This window comes from Nelumbo nucifera, chromosome 2, assembly GCF_055504915.1.
Source record: "Nelumbo nucifera cultivar China Antique chromosome 2, China Antique-T2T, whole genome shotgun sequence".
Classification (NCBI taxonomy): domain Eukaryota; kingdom Viridiplantae; phylum Streptophyta; class Magnoliopsida; order Proteales; family Nelumbonaceae; genus Nelumbo; species Nelumbo nucifera.
The window spans coordinates 39,702,282-39,721,335 of record NC_142650.1 but is presented as its reverse complement, the minus strand read 5'-3'; the positions used below and the strand labels follow the sequence as shown (position 1 = coordinate 39,721,335).

The window sequence follows — 19,054 nt, the reverse complement described above, 5'->3', positions numbered from 1 at the left end:
AATTTCTTCCCTTTTTTTTCTTTGAAAATCAAGATAAATATGTTATTGATAGTAATGGATAAGTATAGAAATTTACAGTTTGCCCTGTTTACAAAGATTTCTGTACAAAACAAAAACAAGCAAAAAATAGGAAAGTATGCATGCAAAAAGAAATTAAATTAAGCATATCTGGAAGGGAGACATCCCTAAATAAATTGAGTTTCTATCCAAGACCAAAAAATCTCCACTATTTTGTTGATATCACTCCTTCATATCTACTCATCTGTTCAAAAATATGAGAATGAGAGTTCTTCTCCAATCATATAGACCATATATTGGCATAAGGAACTAGAGCCTAAATCACCTTCCTCTTCCTATTTAATCCCTTTACATTTCATTATTCTAATATGCTCAAAAGGTACTGTCGAGCCTTCAAAGAATAAGATCAAATCTTGGTACTACTGTTCATAACCGTTTTTGGATCAGTTTATCATGGAAAAAATATAAGGGGACGTGGTAATTTGGCTTTTTTAGTTTATTGCTTCAAATATTCAGTCTTGGTGTCTTACTCCTAGATATTATACTGCTTTTCTAACCAACATGATGTGTAAATAAATCCAATCATTGTCAAGAAATGCAATATACTTTTTAGATAAACAATTATAAAAATACAATATGATTATCAGCTCACTTGAAAGGAGAGAGAGAGAGAATAGGTCTGAAGACCAAGGTTCAAAATGTTGATATGCCTCGGGAGGCGTATCGATATGTAGATACATTCGGAAACATGTTTTTATTTCAAAACTTGGTTTTTGGGGAGTTAAAATAGAAGTATTTTTATTAAAAAAGAGTGAGATCATGAAACTTCTGTAAACAAGTATATCAGAACAAAAAAGATATGATACGATATGCCCGATACGAGGCATATTGTATCAAAATTTCGAACCTTGCTGAAGATAAATGATGGGTTAAAGGTCCTCAAATCTGGGTATGGGGCCCTTATATATAGCAAATTGGGTCTCCCATGTTCCAAAGTCATCTTATATTTTACTTTTCCTATTTTATCCGTATTATTATTATTCTGGTATTGGCCATTATTATTCAGGAATGTTCTTTAACTGATTAGTACTATTGCTCTTTTGTCCATTGTTTGGGTACATGCCCTTATTTATATCAAATTGGACCTCCCATGTTCTAAAGTTTATTTATATTTTACTTTTTCTTATTTTACCCTTTTAATTAATATTTTATCCCTTAACATACATGATACAAGCTCTTTTTGTAAATACTTTATGGATTATTCTATGTAAATGCTCTTAATGTCTTGGAATGTTCCAAGGGATTTGAAAGGCTTTAGATGGTCAATTTCCCATTTTCCATACCCACAATCCCCCAACCCAAGTGAAGGCGAGAATCAATTCTAAGTTAGCTTTTTGGAATTGGGGTCACTAAATTTTGGAGGAGAAGCTTTGAGGCATATCTGAAAATACTGTCTTTAAAACGTTATTTGCCCCTACTCAATTCCACTGAGTTTGTTGTTGGGTTATAAGCAAATTCGTTCCAAGATACAACAGAGCCTTGAGTGAATAAACCTTCTATGAAATAGTAGCAAATCGAACAAAGAGAGACAAGAGTGATTTTTGAAAAACTTGTGTGAATTTGCTTGATTCACGCTCCTTAAATAATTTTTGAAGTCATGGAGCAGAGGAAGGTGTTGGTTCAAAAAAGTCTCATTGAACAATCACAATTTCAAGCATTGTGATTGTTATAAAAATAGTTAACAGTTAATGACTATTAACTTTGAATAGTGCCTCTTGATCACATAATGACCTTGAAACATCAACGGTCAACCTCTCACCAAAAGTCAAAACCGCCATTCATGAGCAAAGTGTGCCTCTAAAGAATCTCATTGCGTAGCATACACTTGTGCATGCACGCAAGTTTTGTAATTTTCCAATGTGGGACAAGTTGAAAACCAGTTTTAGTAAGAGAAAAAACTATTTTCCAAGACATGTGTCTAGGTGTATTTTTCAAATAATTGATCAATCAAACCCCATTAGATTTAATCTCTAATGAGATTAAAATCCAACATTAGCTACATCGAGTTAGAGGCCTTCACAACTGAACCAATTGGCATATTCTGTGAAGCTGATATTTTAAACCTTTTTTGAGGAACAGGAACCATTGGAAAAGCAAGGAATTTGTCAAAGCTTCACTAAAAAAATTCAGATTCTATGTTGAAATACCGATCAAGGACTCATGATCAGCCTAAAGTGAAAATTGGGGACAAGATCTCCTACAATGCACACTCTGAAAGCATGGGCACCCAGCCCTATACTCAGACCATTTTCCCCACATTCAACATACATGTATCAGGGGATATTCCTGATGTGTGACTGGATGTTTTGTGTGCAGAGTTTTTGCTTCAGGAGATCATCAAACCATCTTCCAAAAGGAAAAAACAAAAAACCAAAAAATAAGAATCAAACCATGCTACAGTACGGCACTTTGGAAGTTTGGTGGTGTCAACAATCATTCAGCATTTCAGCAAAGATGGCAATCTACTAGTGCACAAAGCTTGACTAGAAGGAAAAATTAGCAGCAACCTCAAATAACCTTTATTTGAAATTTGGAATCAAGCAATATGCGCTTTTTGCGTATCACATGCATCAATACTATGAAGTTTGAACATTAGTTGGAATCCATATTTTTGTCCATCGATTCTATAGAAATCGTAATGAAATTAGGACTATTTCATAACAGCTCAAGTGACAAAACTGAATGATTTGTGGATTTATATTTTAACGAATAATAATCAAAATTTCGTTGCAACCATGAGGAAACAAAGTGACAATGCAACAAGTCATTGAGTGCAGATTACATCAGCCGCTATCAAACAGGAGCTACATTGAATTTTATTTTTTGGTTAGAAACTTCAAATAAGGAATTTAAGACCCCAAGAAATCCAACTAATCTCTCTACTCTAGTCATGAGTTACATTCAGATGAGTAACAATTTAAGTGTAATGGAATTTCCTTGCACTTTATCAATTCTCACTACAATGTATCAGGTTTTTTCTTTTGCTCTTATATATAGCTTGAAGAAAAAAAAATGGTAATTTAAAAGTTGATTTGAACAAAGTTCGTGCTTCTGTCAATACTTTGAACCTTACATTTGGCACGAACCAATAGGTCACCAGCAGAAAGGTATCAAATAATCTAAAGTTAACATTGTACCCTTTCTTCCATTTTTATCCCGATGTTCTTTTTATTTTCCTTGATACATCTTATCATAGGATCAACCGTCATCAAGCTGGGAGGGCCAAAGAGTAAGTTCCCAGAGCCATGACCGGTTCCCATGTCAACCAGTGTAGTTTTCATTTTTCAAAACCATGCCCAGAGCATTTCTCATATACTAAAAAACTCTAATTCTCTAGTCTCCACGAACAGGGGAGAAATTCAAATCGAGAACCCATGTAATGTTTCGAAAGCAGATTCACAAAAAAGTGAACTTGCTGTAAAACACAAGGTTGTACGAAAAGCAATAGAACAGGAGAGCTCTTAGTTCCTGGGAAAATCAAACAAGGAGATAGACGAGTTACCTTGCTGTCAAACAAAAATAAAAATTATAAAACTACCACCATTATAGAAATTTGTTCTACCAAAGAGAAAGAAGACGAGACCAGACAGCTACCGTGCAAAATCCTTACAAAATAAACGCAAGAAAAGAATACAGCACAACAAATAAACACAAGCCCCCAAAAATTTCTAGACTTTGGTATAGTTCTTTCCTTTCGCTGTTTTGTTTCCTATTAGGAGAGTGAGTTTCAAGCATTTCTTTCCTTCATTTACAAAACGCGCTTTAACTTCTGACCCAACATTTAATTTCACAAATGAAGACCAAATGCTTATAGCCCCAAAAATACATCGGTCCTGTTGAAAATTTCCCATATCTCTGCACAAAAGAAAACGAGTTCATATTCAGTATATATATTACAGGATCATTGGAGAAAAATAGGTGGGCAAAACCATTTAAATAAAATTTGCATATCTAAAGGTTAGTTCAAGTTCTGATAGTTATTAATAAATCCCCTTCAATATGTTCCTCTTAGACTACCCTATGTGTGAAAACTGGGCCTATATGATGATTACCAAATCGAACCTTTTCATATTTGACCCGACTTTTGTTTATCATTTCATCAAATTCTTTTTATACCTTGCTAGTATCATCATTTCACTAACTTCACATAACGAAATTCCAAAATCTTTTAGAGGCAAAACCATTGCTTCCTTGATAATTGATGAACTAAATAGTCAAAGCCAGTCAATGTGATACAAATAAATTCACGTAGTTTGGAAATTTTTTTTCTGTAATAGGATGCTTGATATCTTAAGGCACTAAGGCTGCATTTGGCATTCCTTATTTTAAGGACTTTCTCCTTTTAGCATTTAAAATGCCCCTATGAACGTAAAAAGGAGATAAGTCCATAAAATAAGGAATGCCAAATGCAGCCTAAATCTATTTGGACACAAAAGGTAACTAATAACCAATTATGTATGTTGCATGGTGCAGAAAGTTGATCTCATCTACCTGGCAGTGTTAGACCGGAAGAGCAAAACTAGAACCATTAAAGCAACTCACAAGTCAATATATGCACATATTATAAAACCGCATTTTGATAGTAAAAATATAGCAGATATCATAAAGCCAAAATTCTACCATACAAGATTTTTAACGACTCAATTTTTGGCAAGAGTAAGAAATTCCATTTTTTATTAAATTTCATTTTTTCTACTTTTTCCAAAAAAAATGGACAAAATGAAAAGAAAAAAAAAAACGAAGTACTACATGAAACTGCATATGCAATTTGTGCATTGTGCAAATTTTCAGCTATGCCACAATCTAAGGGAAAAGATGGCATTCAAATTATCTTCTCAAACATAGTAATGCACTTCTAACACTTCGAGTCTCAACTTAACAAAGCCTGGTCCCAACCATATGTGGTTGCTCTATCAAAGTTCAAGGACAATATCCATTACTAAATCATGCACGCTCAGATCATTTCTCCACTCAAAAATGCTCATCTAAACCCTTCAAATTGCTTTGAATAACTTGGTCTTACTAGTGCAGTATGTGGCCTTACTACGCACATTGTCAACCAATCTTAGTCTAGTTTCCATCAATTATCACCTATTGGCAATGTTAAATGAAGTTTCCTTGGTATATGATCTTATCACTTGCTCTTCGCTCAACAAACATAAATGAACATCCGATATACATGATGAAATCTATCTTTTTTCTTATATATAACATTTCTGGGTAACAAATAACCATTCAGATGTACCCCCCATAGTGGTTTAAAAGGTGCACCTGGGTGCAGAGGCTAGGCGCATTTCAGGTTAGGCTCCTCTCCCAGGTCTAAGTGTGCTTACATCATAAAGACGCTCACTTCTGCACCTAGTCATGCACCTCAGGCCAGGTGCCATGCAGCCCAGGCAAGCGCCTTATTTAGGTTTTCAAATTCTTTTCAATTGTTTTATGTTTTGAGTTTTATAGACAACTATTATAATATACGAAAGGCCTTTTCTTTTATTTTCTTCAATTATTTGTATACCATATCATCATCATCATCCATGCTTTATCCCAACTATATGGGGTCGGCTACATGAATCTTGTTTTGCCAATCCGTTCTATTTAAAATCACATCCAGTATTAAATTATTAGTGCTTAAATCATTTCTTACTACTTCTACCCATGTTCTTTTTGGTGTACCCCTAGCGCTTCTAGTCCCTTCCACTTATAACAAATCACTTCTTCTAACTAGAGCTGTTGGTTGTCTTCTACGCACATGACCAAACCGTCTTAGCCTACTCTCTCTCATTTTATCACTTATTGGAGCTACCCCTAGGTTTCTAGAGATGGCTTCCATTTCTGATCCTATCCTTTCTAGTTTTTCCACTCATCCATCTTAGCATTTGCTCTGCCACACTAGTTTTCTTGAACATGTTTCTTGAATGCCCAACACTCTACTCCATACAATATAGCTGGCCTTGCAACTGTTTCATATAATTTTCTTTTTAATCTAAGTGCTATTCTCTATCACACAAAAGTCCAGATGCACCCCTTTATGTTGCCCAATCTGCTCTAGTTCTCTGGGTGACATCCTCATCAATCTCTCCCTTGTTATGAATTAATGAACCAAGGTATTGGAAATGGTCACATTGAGTATCTCTTGGTTTCCAATCCCAAGTGTATCTTGGTTTACACTCTTATTATTAAATTTACATGTAATATACTCTTTTTTGTCCTACTTATTTTAAAGCTTCTTGTTTCCAAGGCATTTGTCCATAAGCTTAATTTTGCATTTAATCCTTCATTAGTTTCATCAATTAAAACAATGTCATCTACAAACAACATGCACCATGAAACTTCTTCCTGAATATGTTTAGTCAATTCATCTATGATAAGTGTAAATATATAAGATCCAAGTGTTGAACCTTGGTGAAGATCCACTGTAAAAAAATTCTGAAATCTTTCCCATTTGTGTTCTAACATTGGTTGTTGCCCCCTCATACATATCCTTAATTAGGTTTATATACCTATTTTGAACCCCTTGCTTTTCCAAGACCCACCATATGATCTCTCTCTCTAGGAACTCAATCAAAGGCCTTTTCTAGATCAATGAACACCATATACTAAACAAAATAACCCAAGCCCAAGCCAATGAAGGCAAACCAGTCACCTTACTTTTTGGATAAGTAAAAAAAATTGCAATATTAATAGCCACAAGAAGTAAACAACACAAGCATCCTACGTACCTCTCGCTTAGACATTAGAAAAGTTAGAAATCAATTACAACTCAGACCAATACAAACTGTCCCTATTTACCCCTTGTTTTTTTTTTTAAATAAGTTAACTGATTTCATTAAAGGAAAGAGTGGTACACAAGAAGGTGTACAAATACAAAGCAGGGGCCAGACCCCTGAGAATTACACAGGAGGAAAATTTTCACAGTACAAGGTCTCCAGAATGACTCCTAATTTTGCTAGACCATCTGCAATGGCATTTAGCTCCCTTGGGATCCAGTATAGAGAAACATTCGTATGAGCCAAAGGTCCCTTGCCTCTGTTAAGAAGTGACTAAGTCTCCAAGGTCCAGCCTCCTGTTGTCCCAACCATCTTATAGTATTTGCTGAGTCACCTTCGATCGAGAAGTTCTGAGTACCCAGTTTGCTGACTAGGCAAATTCCTGTGAGAGCTGCTAATACTTCTGCCTTTGTGGAGTCAGCTATCCCAATCGGTCCACTGTATACCCAGCAGGTGAGTCCATTTTCATCTCTTTGGATTCCCCCTATGGCGGCAGCTCCAGGGTTACCAAAAGCACTTCCATCAAAGCTTAGAGTCCAAGTTCCTTCCCTTCTTATTGGGGGAGAACTCTCAGGGGGAGTGGGATAGAAGGGGAGGAAATCAGAAAGTTATACACATTTCTGTTAAGGTCATTAACATTGATTCCTGTGAACTCCTCTGAGCTGGAAGCCCACAAATTGCAGTAATAAGTGATGTGGTTGATCAGCTCACCCTTAGATTTTATCTTATTTTCAAACAGTCGATTGTTCCTTTCCTCCCAAATTCCCCAGAAAACAGAATCAAGTACTATCAGCCAGTAAGTCTTACCTCTCTTGCTCAGACCTCTTCCTTGCCACTGTGAAATCAGTTCCTGAAGGTGCTTAGGAGCCACCCAACTAACTGTAGGAAGAAGTTCCAGATGTTGCTGGCTACCTGGCAGTGTATAAAGAGGTTGTCAGTTGTCTCTCCCTCACGGAGGCAGAGGATACAGACGTGAGGGGAGATAAAAAGCCTACTTAGGTTTTTCTTCCACATTAGCTCACAAGTGTTTACTCGATGCAAACAAGCCTCCCAAACAAAGAAACTCACACTTGAGGGGACAAACTTGCACCAGATCTTCTTGAAAGGGAAATCACTGCCTCAGTTTCCTGCAACCAGAACTTCGAAGAAAGACTTGGATGAGAACTCACCTCCGGGGTGGGGTTTCCAGACTCAAGAGTCTTGGGAGTTTGGGGAAATGTAGACTTCTCTAAGAGAGAGGAGGAGGTCAGTAAGCTCACTGATCTCCGGTTCCCTTAAGGATCTTCTGAGGTTCAAGTTTATGTTGCTTTCATTGGGAGAATTGGGTAGGCACTGAGAGATGGTTGTACCTTTGTTTAGGGTAAGGTTGTAGAGCCTAGGATCAGATTCTGCTAATATGGAGTGCTCCACCACAGATCCGTCCAGAACATTATTCATGTTCCATTACCCACCCTATATCTTATGAAAGAAAAAAAGAGGTTGTGAATAGAAGAGATACCTTTCCAGGGCTTTGAGGAATCTGATCGGTTTGAGCGGAGATTGCAGTCCCAACCGTTTACATTTAACCCATACTTGCTGGTATCATAACTGCCCAAAGGGAGTTTGATTCAATGGGGAATCTCCACAGCCATTTACCAAGGAAGGCATTATTCTTCTCTTTTGGGTGTCCAATTCCCAGCCCTCCAACCTCTTTTGGTTTACAGACTTGACTCCAATTTACTAGATGCCCTTTTTTTTTATAATCTCGCTTCAAAATTGAATTCATGGAAAACTTCTACTTTATCTTTTTTTTTTTTTATCAATAACACCAGCTTCATTAAATTAAAAGAAAAGAGGGAATATGAATACAAGAGGGGAGATAAAATATCTTAGCTCCCCAATAACAGAATACAAAGAGAAAAAAATTAAAAACTAGCCCAAAAGACAGACTCCCTATTCACCCCTTGCTTGGCCAACCCATCCACAGATGAGTTGGCACTCCTCTTCACCCAGCTGTATTGTATCTCAATGTCCCTACACAGCCATAAGAACTGTTTCTTTTCATTGTTAAAGTTCCACAATCCACTGTCCTCTTTCTTCAACCAGCTAACCACCACCTTCGAATCACCTTCCAAGATCAAACGGTTGATATTTAATTCCTTTGCTCTTTGAATTCCTTCAAGCGCTGCAAGGATCTCAGCCCTAAGAGAGTCACCTTCTCCAATAGGGCCAGAGAATAAAGCAATAACAATCCCTTCCTCATTCCTGAAAACTCCTCCAACCCCAGAGGGCCCTGGATTCCTTACACTGCTGCCATCAAAATTCAACTTTATAAAACCCGAGGAGGGAGGGGACCAAGAGGGACAAAGAGCCCTCTTGCATCTAGCAATGGAAGCAATCTCTTTCCAATTTCTTAGCAAGTCATCCACAGGAAAGTCTGAAAACAACTTCAAAGATTTTAGCCAGTGGGCAGCCCTTAAAAGGATTAGGTCTAACAGTACTTCCAGGGTTCCTTCCTTGTCTGAAAAAATACGTGAACTTCTTTCTTCCCACAATGAACAGCACACCACTGCCCTAATACTCCTCCACATAGTCTTCCCTCACTTCTTAGGCCATCTGAAAAAAGGAGAGAACAAACTTTGGACACTCTCCAGAGGATACTAAGAACACCCAAAGCGGGAGAAAACCCACTCCCATACAGTTTTAGCAACCTTACAAGAGACCATGAGGTGGTAGCTAGATTCCCCATCAGCTTTACAAAGAGTACATCTATTAGGAAGTAGACAATAGTTGGGTCTCTCTCTGAAGTAAGTCAAATGTGTTCATTCTTTCCAAAAAAATTTTCCAACAAAAAAAGCCAACCTGATGAGGAAAAGGCCTGCTCCAAATTTCTTTAGCCGGAAAGGACAACCCAAAAGGGATAGGAGGCTGAGTTAAGGTTTCAAAGAATGAAGCACAAGAAAAAGTACCAGTGCTAGAAGGTGTCCAGAATCTAGTGTCTTCCTTAGCAAGATTTAGGAAGACATTCTCAAGAGAGGCTAGCAAAGTTAACAAGCTGTCCAAGTCTGTATCCCTAATTGCCCTATGCAAGCCTAGGTTCCACCCAAAGCCAGAAGTGGAGTCTGAAGGTACCAAGAAATAAGAGATAGGTTCATTTTTCAAATCTGACATAGCATACAAGGAAGGAAACTAGTCCTTCAGAGGTGAATCCCCGACCCAAAGTTGTTCCCAGAATTTTATTCGGTTACCAGAATTTAGACCATACCTGATCCAAGGGGAGAAAACTGGAAGCAAATTGTGAATGGATTTCCAAGGAGAAGCAACTAAAGCCCTTGCCATGATTCTAGGATCCTAGCCATTGTCTTCCAGCCCATGTATTCTAGCCACAATCTCAGTCCACAATTTATCCCTTTCTAATGAAAACCTCCACAACCATTTCCCCAGCAGAGCCATATTCTTTTTCTTGAAGTTACCAATCCCAAGACCTCCTAGTTTTTTACACCTAGTGACCACCTCCCAACTCACCCTATGATCTCTCTTCTCCTTGCTAGGCTCCCAAAGAAAATTCCTTATTAATTTTTCCAAAAGATTGGAGACCTTTAAAGGGATCTTAAACAATGACAGATAGTAGACAGGTAGGTTAGCTAGGGTAGACCTAATGAGAGTGACTCTCCCACCTAAAGAAAGATAATTTCTCTTCCAAGCCACCAGCCTCTTCTCAAACCTCTCCACTACCGGATTTCAGAAGCTTACATTCTTAGGATTGTCTCCTAAAGGGAGGCCCAAGTATGTTAAGGGCCAGCCCGAGATTGTACAACCTAGCTCACCTGCAAATACCCTTAGGTCCCTTTCATCCACATTCACTCCCACCACACAACTCTTATCAAACTTCACCTTGAGGTTAGATATTTGCTCAAAGAGTTGTATTGCCAACTTTAGATTCCGGATCCAATTAACGTCCCCTCCTTCACAGAATAGGATTGTGTCATCTGCAAACTGTAGATGTGTTAAATGAACCTCCTCCCTTCCTACTCTCCACCCTCTTATTAGATTCCTCGAGTCTGCTCTATGGATCAATCTCCCAAGTACATCAGCAATCAAGGTGAAAAGAAAAGGGGAAAGAGGATCTCCTTGTCTTAGACCTCTCAACGCAGGAAAGAAGTCAACCACAGTTCCGTTCACCAAGATAGAATAATGACAAGTCCTAACACAGCCCCAAATCCACTTACACCACCTGTGTCCAAAACCAAAACTCCTCAAAACCTTCAACAAGAAAGACCAATCAACAAAGTCATAAGCCTTCTCCAAATCCAATTTGCAAACCACTCCCTTCTTCTTTGATTTCCTAAAGCTCTCCAAGCTCTCATTTGCAATGAGAATCTAATCAATGATCTGTCTTCCCTCCACAAAAGCACCTTGGTTGGGTGCAATAATAGAGAGAAGCACCTTCTTTATCCTAAGAGACAGCACTCTTGCAATAATTTTGTACAAGCTAGTCACCAAACTGATAGGTCTAAAATCCTTTGGTTGTGATGCCTCTTTCTTCTTTGGGACCAAAGCAATGAAAGTCGAGTTCAACCCGAATTTATTATTACCCTTTTGTGGAACTCCTCAAAAACTGATCTAAGATCATTCTCCAAAATATCCCAGCAATACTGGTAAAAGGACATTGTGAAGCCATCTAGACCCGGAGCTTTTGTCCTATCCATTGAGAATATTGCTTCCTTTATCTCCTCCATATCAAAACTCTTTTCTAACCTCTCTCTTCTCTACACTTGGAATCGGCCAATCCAATCCCTCCAACCACACTCTCCCATTCAGAGGCCTTCTAAATATAGATTTGAAGTGGTTTACTAGGGCCTCTGCAATTTCTACCGGGTGGGACAACACTACTCCTTCAACTTCCAATTTAGAGATGAAATTCTTTTTTCTCCTCCCATTTGCCACTGAATGGAAAAACCTTGTGTTTCTGTCTCCCTCCTTTATCCACTTACACCTGGATTTTTGCCTCTAGCTAATTTCCTCCTTAACCAGGATGTCCTCCATCTGCCTCCTCAAAACCCATCTCATCTTCCTTTCTTCCTCTCCAAAGGAACCCATTTCTTCCTTTAGGTCCAAATCCTCAATCTGCTCCATCAAAACTTGTTTTCTCTCTTCTATTCTTCCAAACTCCAGCCTATTCCACTCCTTTACTAGATGCCCTTTTCTAACACCTCCACCTTCCCAAAGGAAATCTCTTGAAGTTTTTCGATCTGTAATATAATTTTAGCAGGGATCTGAAACACTAAAAGGAAATAGACAGCCATGTTTGCAAGGGAAGCCTTAATGAGGGTAATTCTACCCCCTTTTGAGAGATAGCAGCTTTTCCAAGTAGCTAACTTCTTTTCACATTTTTCCATCACTAGCTCCCAAAAACTTGGATTTTTTGGATTCCCGCCTAGAGGCATGCCCAAATAAGATAGGGGGTGGTTTTCCACTCAGCAATTCAGAATTTCCTTGAAATTTTCCAGCAGGGAACCTTCAATTTGGTTTATAGCTGCTAGGCTACTCTTTGAGTAATTTACCTTCAACCCCGAGACTAATTCAAAACATTGAAGCACTCTTTTCACATTTATTTATATTATTCCTTTATTTTTTTCTCATTGTTTTCACACCCAAAACAGGGGCACCACCCCATTGTAGATATACATTATTCCTTGCTGTTTTGGACATTTCTCCCCCCTTTTTTATGCCAAAAGAGGGGCATTGACCCATATTTTTTGTTTGCCTTTTATTTATATTAATTGTTATTTTATTTGCATTACACACAAATTCATCAAAACAGCACCTTAATATTGTTTGGTAGTTGAGAAATAATTCATTATTGTTTCTCATTTATTCAGTGTTAATCTATGAGAAGTGTTGTGATAGAGATAGACTGCTAGATAGTTAAGAGATTGTTGGGGATTCACCTTCAAGTAGAACCATGAACACATTTATTCCTATTTTTTTCTTTCATGGTTTGTTGTCTTTTCTATGAAATTTCTTGGTAAATGGTAATGATTAATGAATATAATAATAATTTTTTAAGCATGTAATATGAATTGTTAAGTACTTGACTTTGTAAATTATTTGTAAACAGTAGAATATTCATTTATTTCTTTTTTTTTATAATTTTCATTTATTTCTATTATTATCAACTGTTTATAATTGACTTGACTTTATAGTCTACATTTGAATCTAATATTGGATATAGAATATGGATAATATCATAATAGATAGTTTATTTTATTTCTGAACCTATTATATTTTTTTTTTTAGATTTGATTATTGATAGTTGCAACTTGCAATCGCAACTCATTAGTTTTACTTTAAATTTCTGATTTGAATTTGCTAGTTGATATATGGTTATTGAATGACAATAACTATATGGTTATTGAATAACAATAACCAATACCAATTGCATTTTTTATATTTTTATTTAAATTGATAAGTAATTTATTTTCTATTTTCTTATAGAGCTTCAAAGAGTTGCATAGGCTTATTGTCAAGTAGAGTAAAGAGATGGGAGGCAACACTCGAGAGAGCAAATAGGAAAGGCCCAGGCTGGAAATATTGTTATTTACAATATCCCAATAAAACGAATTGTCACTAGCAAATTTGTGGCAAGTGACAAATGGAGGGATTTTCAGAGCAAAAGAGCATATAATTGGTGGTAGGAGAAATGCAAAAGGTGTAATAAGTGCCCCAAAGAGGTAAAAGAAGAGATACTAACATATATGCAAAGAAAAAGGTCAATGAAAGATGACATGGTTGAAGTTCAGGAAGGGAGCAGAATTCTAGAGTTTGATGGTGTTGAAAATATTATGGAAAATGAAGATGAAATGGGAGATGAGGTGCAAATAATTGGTGGCGGTCACATTTACATTGCTAGCGGAAATGTAAGCTCACCTTCAGGTTCAAGATGTGGATCAAGTTTTAAACAATTCCCCATAAAAAGGCAAAAGGGGCATTTGGATAAATTTTTTCCTACTAACCTAAAAGAGGTTGTGAATTTGAGAAGAGAAAAAGAAAGATGAAATAAACCATCATTAGTGATACATATAACAAAGAAGGGAGAGAACAAGTATAAATAAGTATTGCTAGATACTTTTATCAACCTAGTATTTCACTGAATGCAATGCGCTTGAAAAGCTTTAAAGCAATGGTAAAGGCAATAGGGCAATATAGACTGGGATTTAAAATCCCAAGCTAGTATGAGTTGTGAGTTCCTTTCTTGTGTCTGATGGATGAACAAATAGAAAGGATATGACCCTTACAAAGGACAATGTTTATAGAGAGCATACATGCTTTAGGTTATGTAAAAACAGTTGAGAGGTTATTTGCCTTGCTTGACAAAATGGTGGAGAGAATTGATGAGAAAAATGTTCCCCATGTTATTACAAACAATGAATCAAATTATGTTTTAGCCGGTAATTTTATACTTATTACTATTTCCATTCATTTCTAATTACCTTTCTTTAGCCTTTTCACATGTTAGAATCATAGTTCTTAAGTTCTTTTCTTAAATTGTTTTGTTGTATTATTACAGAAGTTTTTGATGGCTAAATATCTTCATTTAACATGGACATTGTGTGCTGCCCATTGTTTGGATCAATGTTTTAAAACCCAATTTGTACCAAACAGTCATATTGTTAGACCTAATAACCGAAGACCATTCCAATTTTTTAAAACCCTGATCTACAAGTTTATGAAAAACCGATAGAACTAGTCAAAACCTGGTGGAACCATTAACAACTAGTCAGGTTTTGACGATTCAACTAATTGGTAAATGCTCTAAAACTTAAAATGCAAGTCTCAAGATTCAAACTCGCAACCTATCATTTTGCTAAGCTTATTACCATTAATCCATCTTGTTGTTTGTGCTTGAATTTGTGTTTCTAATACATATTTTATTAAATATATGTATATTCACATAAAATGTAGATGGCAAGACTTGAACCTTGAACAATTGAGGTTAAAAACAACGCATTAAACCATCTATCCCATACATAAGACATGCTATGTTTTACAAAAAGTTCTAAACATATTAAAACATGTGAGTCACGGTCAAACTGTTTGACCTGCGGCCCAAGAAGCATTTTGGTTTTTGTGTCCCATCTAGGTTTTAAAACGTTGACTTGGATTTAATATTAGAAGACATTGAAAAGTTACCTACCATGAGAAGCATTTTGGTTTTTGTGTCCCATCTAGGTTTTAAAACGTTGACTTGGATTTAATATTAGAAGACATTGAAAAGTTACCTACCATGAGAAGCATTTTGGTTTTTGTGTCCCATCTAGGTTTTAAAACGTTGACTTGGATTTAATATTAGAAGACATTGAAAAGTTACTTACCATGAAGAAAACAATTGGGAGGGCAATTGCATTTACGAAGTACATCTATAATCATCCTAGATTTTTTTGACAAATAATCATCCTAGATAATTGAACCTAATGAGGAGGTTCACAAACCAAAGAAATTAATTAGGCCAACAAAAACCCACTTTTCTACCTCCTATTTTACATTGCAAAGTATATACAAGCAAAAGAAGAATTTGAGAGATTTGTTTAACTCAAAGGAATGGAGTGATAGCAAATGGTTAAACTAAGCAAAAGGTAGAAGGGCAGGGGAGATGATCTTGATGCCTGCATTTTGGAATAATGTCGTCTTTACACTTAAAGTGTGTGGTCCTCTTGTTTGTGTATTAAGGTTTGTGGATCGTGAAAACAAGCCTTCTATGGGTTATACTTATGAGGCTATGGACAGGGCAAAGGAGGGCATTGATAGAGCATTTGGTGGAAGGAAAAATATGAAGACATTTTTGCGATTATTGACAAGAGATGGGAGTGCCAAGTCCACAATTTTATTATGATGATGTAGAGAGAATTGATTCAGATGAAGAGGCTATAAATGGGCTTTATAGAGTAATTGACATGCTTGAAAAGGACAAGAACATTAGAAGTTTAATCATTGATAAATTTATCCAAGTACAAGAACATAGAAGGCATTTTTGGTTTTGATATGGCTGTCTCCTAGAGGAAGAAAAAGCACCAGGTAAATGATAGCATTGATTTAATAGTATATTTTATATTCTTAATATTTTTATTTAATCTATTTACTAATTTGGTTATTATTTATATTTTTTAACTGATTGGTGGACTTCATTTGATGCTTCTCAAATCTACAAAAGATTGCAATGAAAGTTCTAAGTATAACATGTCAATATGGTTGTGAGTGAAATTGGAGCATATTTGAGCATGTATGCAAAACTACTACACTAGAACACTTACATTTTTTGATATTTACACATAATTTTTTGAATTAATAGATTCATACCAAGAAAAGAAACCGGTTGGATCAGAAATGATTAAATGACTCCGTATTTGTTAAGTTCAACCAGCTGCATAAAGATAGTTTTGACTCACACAGCACCAATGGCCCCATTTCTTTAAAGATATTGATGACAGCAACCAATGGCTATTGGGGGAGAAAGGATGCGATGATGATGGGGCAGATGATACACTAACATGGGGAGATGTTGCACGTGCTTCTAGAGTTGAAGAGACAATAAGGAATACGATATCTATAAATTCTACTTCATAAGTAAGAGCAATACAAGCTGGTGGCAATAGACCAAGAGAACTTTAATTAGAAGATGAAGAAGAGGAAGAAGTTGATGTGGAAGAAGAAATGTTAGAGGATAATGTCGATAATTACAAATCAGATGACAATAAAGATGAAGTTGAACTTCCAAGTGAAGATGAAGAAAATGATTATTGAGTCTTAAAGAACGGATATTTTACCTTAGATTTTATTAGCTTGATTGTTTGAATTTCAAGTTTAAACTTTGTCTCTCATTGTCTATGTTGATTGTATTGCATTAATGACTTGATGTTGAACAGTTGAGAACTTGAGATGTCCTTCTTTCTCATTTTTGTTGGTATTTGGCATATTAATAGCATTTTTTTAATCATTTAATTAAATTTGAAGTTTAGGTATATTACATTCTTCAATTTTCTGATTTTTCAAAAAAACAAATGCGCGTTGCTTCAAAAAAGGTGTGTGCCTCGCCTTGCACCTGAGGCACATTTAGGCCTGTATCTTGCACTTTGAAAACACGCCCCCCCCCCCCCCACAATTTAACATACCCCAATCTAATTCTATGGTTGAAACCCCTCTACTTGCAATGGATAACTAAAAGTCAACTGACTAAAGTATATATACATATTTCCTTTTTGATCAATAACCAGATCAAAAGAGCTCCATTGATAAGCTAAGAAAATACAACAATCTAGTTTGCAACAAGAAACGAAAACTAGACCTTAAACCTTTCACATAAATTTAATGAAAAAACGTAAGATGTACCAATATATTAAAAAAAAAGGTCACTGCCCATTGATGGAAAATGTACCATAGATAATATAAAACACATGTGACAACTGTCAAATACATCATCTTGGCATCAATGCTCTCCCCAATGCATATTTGCTCTAACAACCCATCCAGCTAGATAATCTGTTGAAGAATTTGAACCTATCCAGTACATGTGAATCCCCATCAACCCATGTTGATCACCCATAATCTTGAGCTTTTAATAGGGATTCTGCTCTGAAAGGTCAAAGCCTATGGGCCCCTAGAGGACCAGCAGACTCCTACCTGTTGAATCACTAAAGCTCCTCCTACTTCAATTAATCCAGGTTGCCTAAGGAACGACCATCAGCATTAAAATTTATTATTCCCTATGAACCAAGATCATTTCTATATTACAATTCTTGATGCCAACAAGTTGGCATTTGGCAATACAACACTACCCTTGATGCAGAATACAGATCTCTAAATAAGAAAAAAAAAAAAGAATAGAAGAACCTAGGAGGCTAGGAGTCAAAACACCAGGACTTCTATAGGAAATTAGGAATCAGAACCTAACAACTTCCTGGAAAAAAAAAACAACACTGAACAAAATTTAGCAACAACACCAAAGAGAACAAATCCAAAAGAAAAATTTTACTTTAGGCTCAGTTTGGAAGTAGTACAAATACAAATGTAGATTGCAAAACCTTGTGTGTTGTATTATTTTGTATGTATTTGCTTTGTACTCCTTCCAAACTGATGCTTAAGACTCAGTTTGGAAAGACTACAAATACAAATATGTACGGTACAAATACATACAAAATAATATAAAATACAAGGTTTTGCACCCTAGATATTTGTATTTGTACTCCTTCCAAACTGAGCCTAATACTTTTCCTCCTCATTTCTTTACATCATAGATCAGAAAAAAAGAATAAAGAAAAGGAAAGAGAGAAAAAATAAAGATAAAACATAACGGTTCCAAAAAAAAAAAATAAGAAAGGACTAAAAGGGAGTGGGATTGGCATCCTCCTCTATTGATATTTATAATGAGAAGAGGTTACAAAATTACAAAACTATCCTCATAAAGGTCAAGGACCCAAATTCCCTTATACTTAAAGTTTGTTCTTAATCATTACACATTTGCTTTTTGACAATTGTTCATTACCATTACACATTCTCTCTACAATCTCTATACTCCTCAAGTACATCATAGATATCAAACATGCTCAAACCTGCTGAGAATCTCAATGAGCTTGGGCTTTACCCTTGTTAAGAAGTCTAATAATTGATTCTTCCTAGTTACATAGGGAAGCAGATCTCTTCAGTTTCAAGTTTCTCCATTAAAAAATAGCAACCAACCTTTATATGTTTCATTTGGTCATATTGGATAAGGTTATGTGCAATATCAATTGCTGCCTTATTGTCATAATACTATTCACATGCTAAGAATACGTAAATTTGCAAGAATATGCTTTACCCATATTAGCTCAAGCGAATGTGATATGGCCCTACCCTGTCTCTGCACTAGATCTAGCTACAATGGATTGTTTCTTACTCCTCCAAGTAACTAGGTTGCCTCCCACCAAAGTATAGTAGTCTGATATAAACCTACTATCAACAATTAATCCTACCCAATCAACGTTAGTATAACCTCCACTTGTAAATCACCCAGATTAGAAAACAATAGCCCATTTCAAAGTGTGGACTTTAGATATCTATTTTCAATGCTACAAAATTTGGACCACTTCACAATTTGTGCATATCATCCTTGCATAGGGGCCATGCTATTCTTCTCTGTATTGTTCCCAGTGTTTTAAAAGCGCAAGGTGCAAAAAAGGCATAGGGGTCAATTTGCC

At 36.2% G+C, this 19,054-nt stretch overlaps 1 protein-coding gene and 1 non-coding gene across 2 annotated transcripts in view; both read right to left on the bottom strand.

The window, feature by feature from the left end:
* Positions 1 to 3,581: 3,581 nt before the first annotated feature.
* The window catches only part of LOC104599172 (uncharacterized), a 38,224-nt gene continuing 22,751 nt past the window's right edge, over positions 3,582 to 19,054 (bottom strand). The window contains exon 15 of the mRNA XM_010261592.3: positions 3,582 to 3,933. The gene's annotated coding sequence lies outside the window, so the exon portion shown is untranslated. The remainder of the gene's footprint in view (positions 3,934 to 19,054) is intronic.
* On the bottom strand, positions 18,929 to 19,028 carry LOC148802125 (U6 spliceosomal RNA). The gene has a single exon (XR_016083343.1). It is a non-coding gene; the product is annotated as a U6 spliceosomal RNA (small nuclear RNA).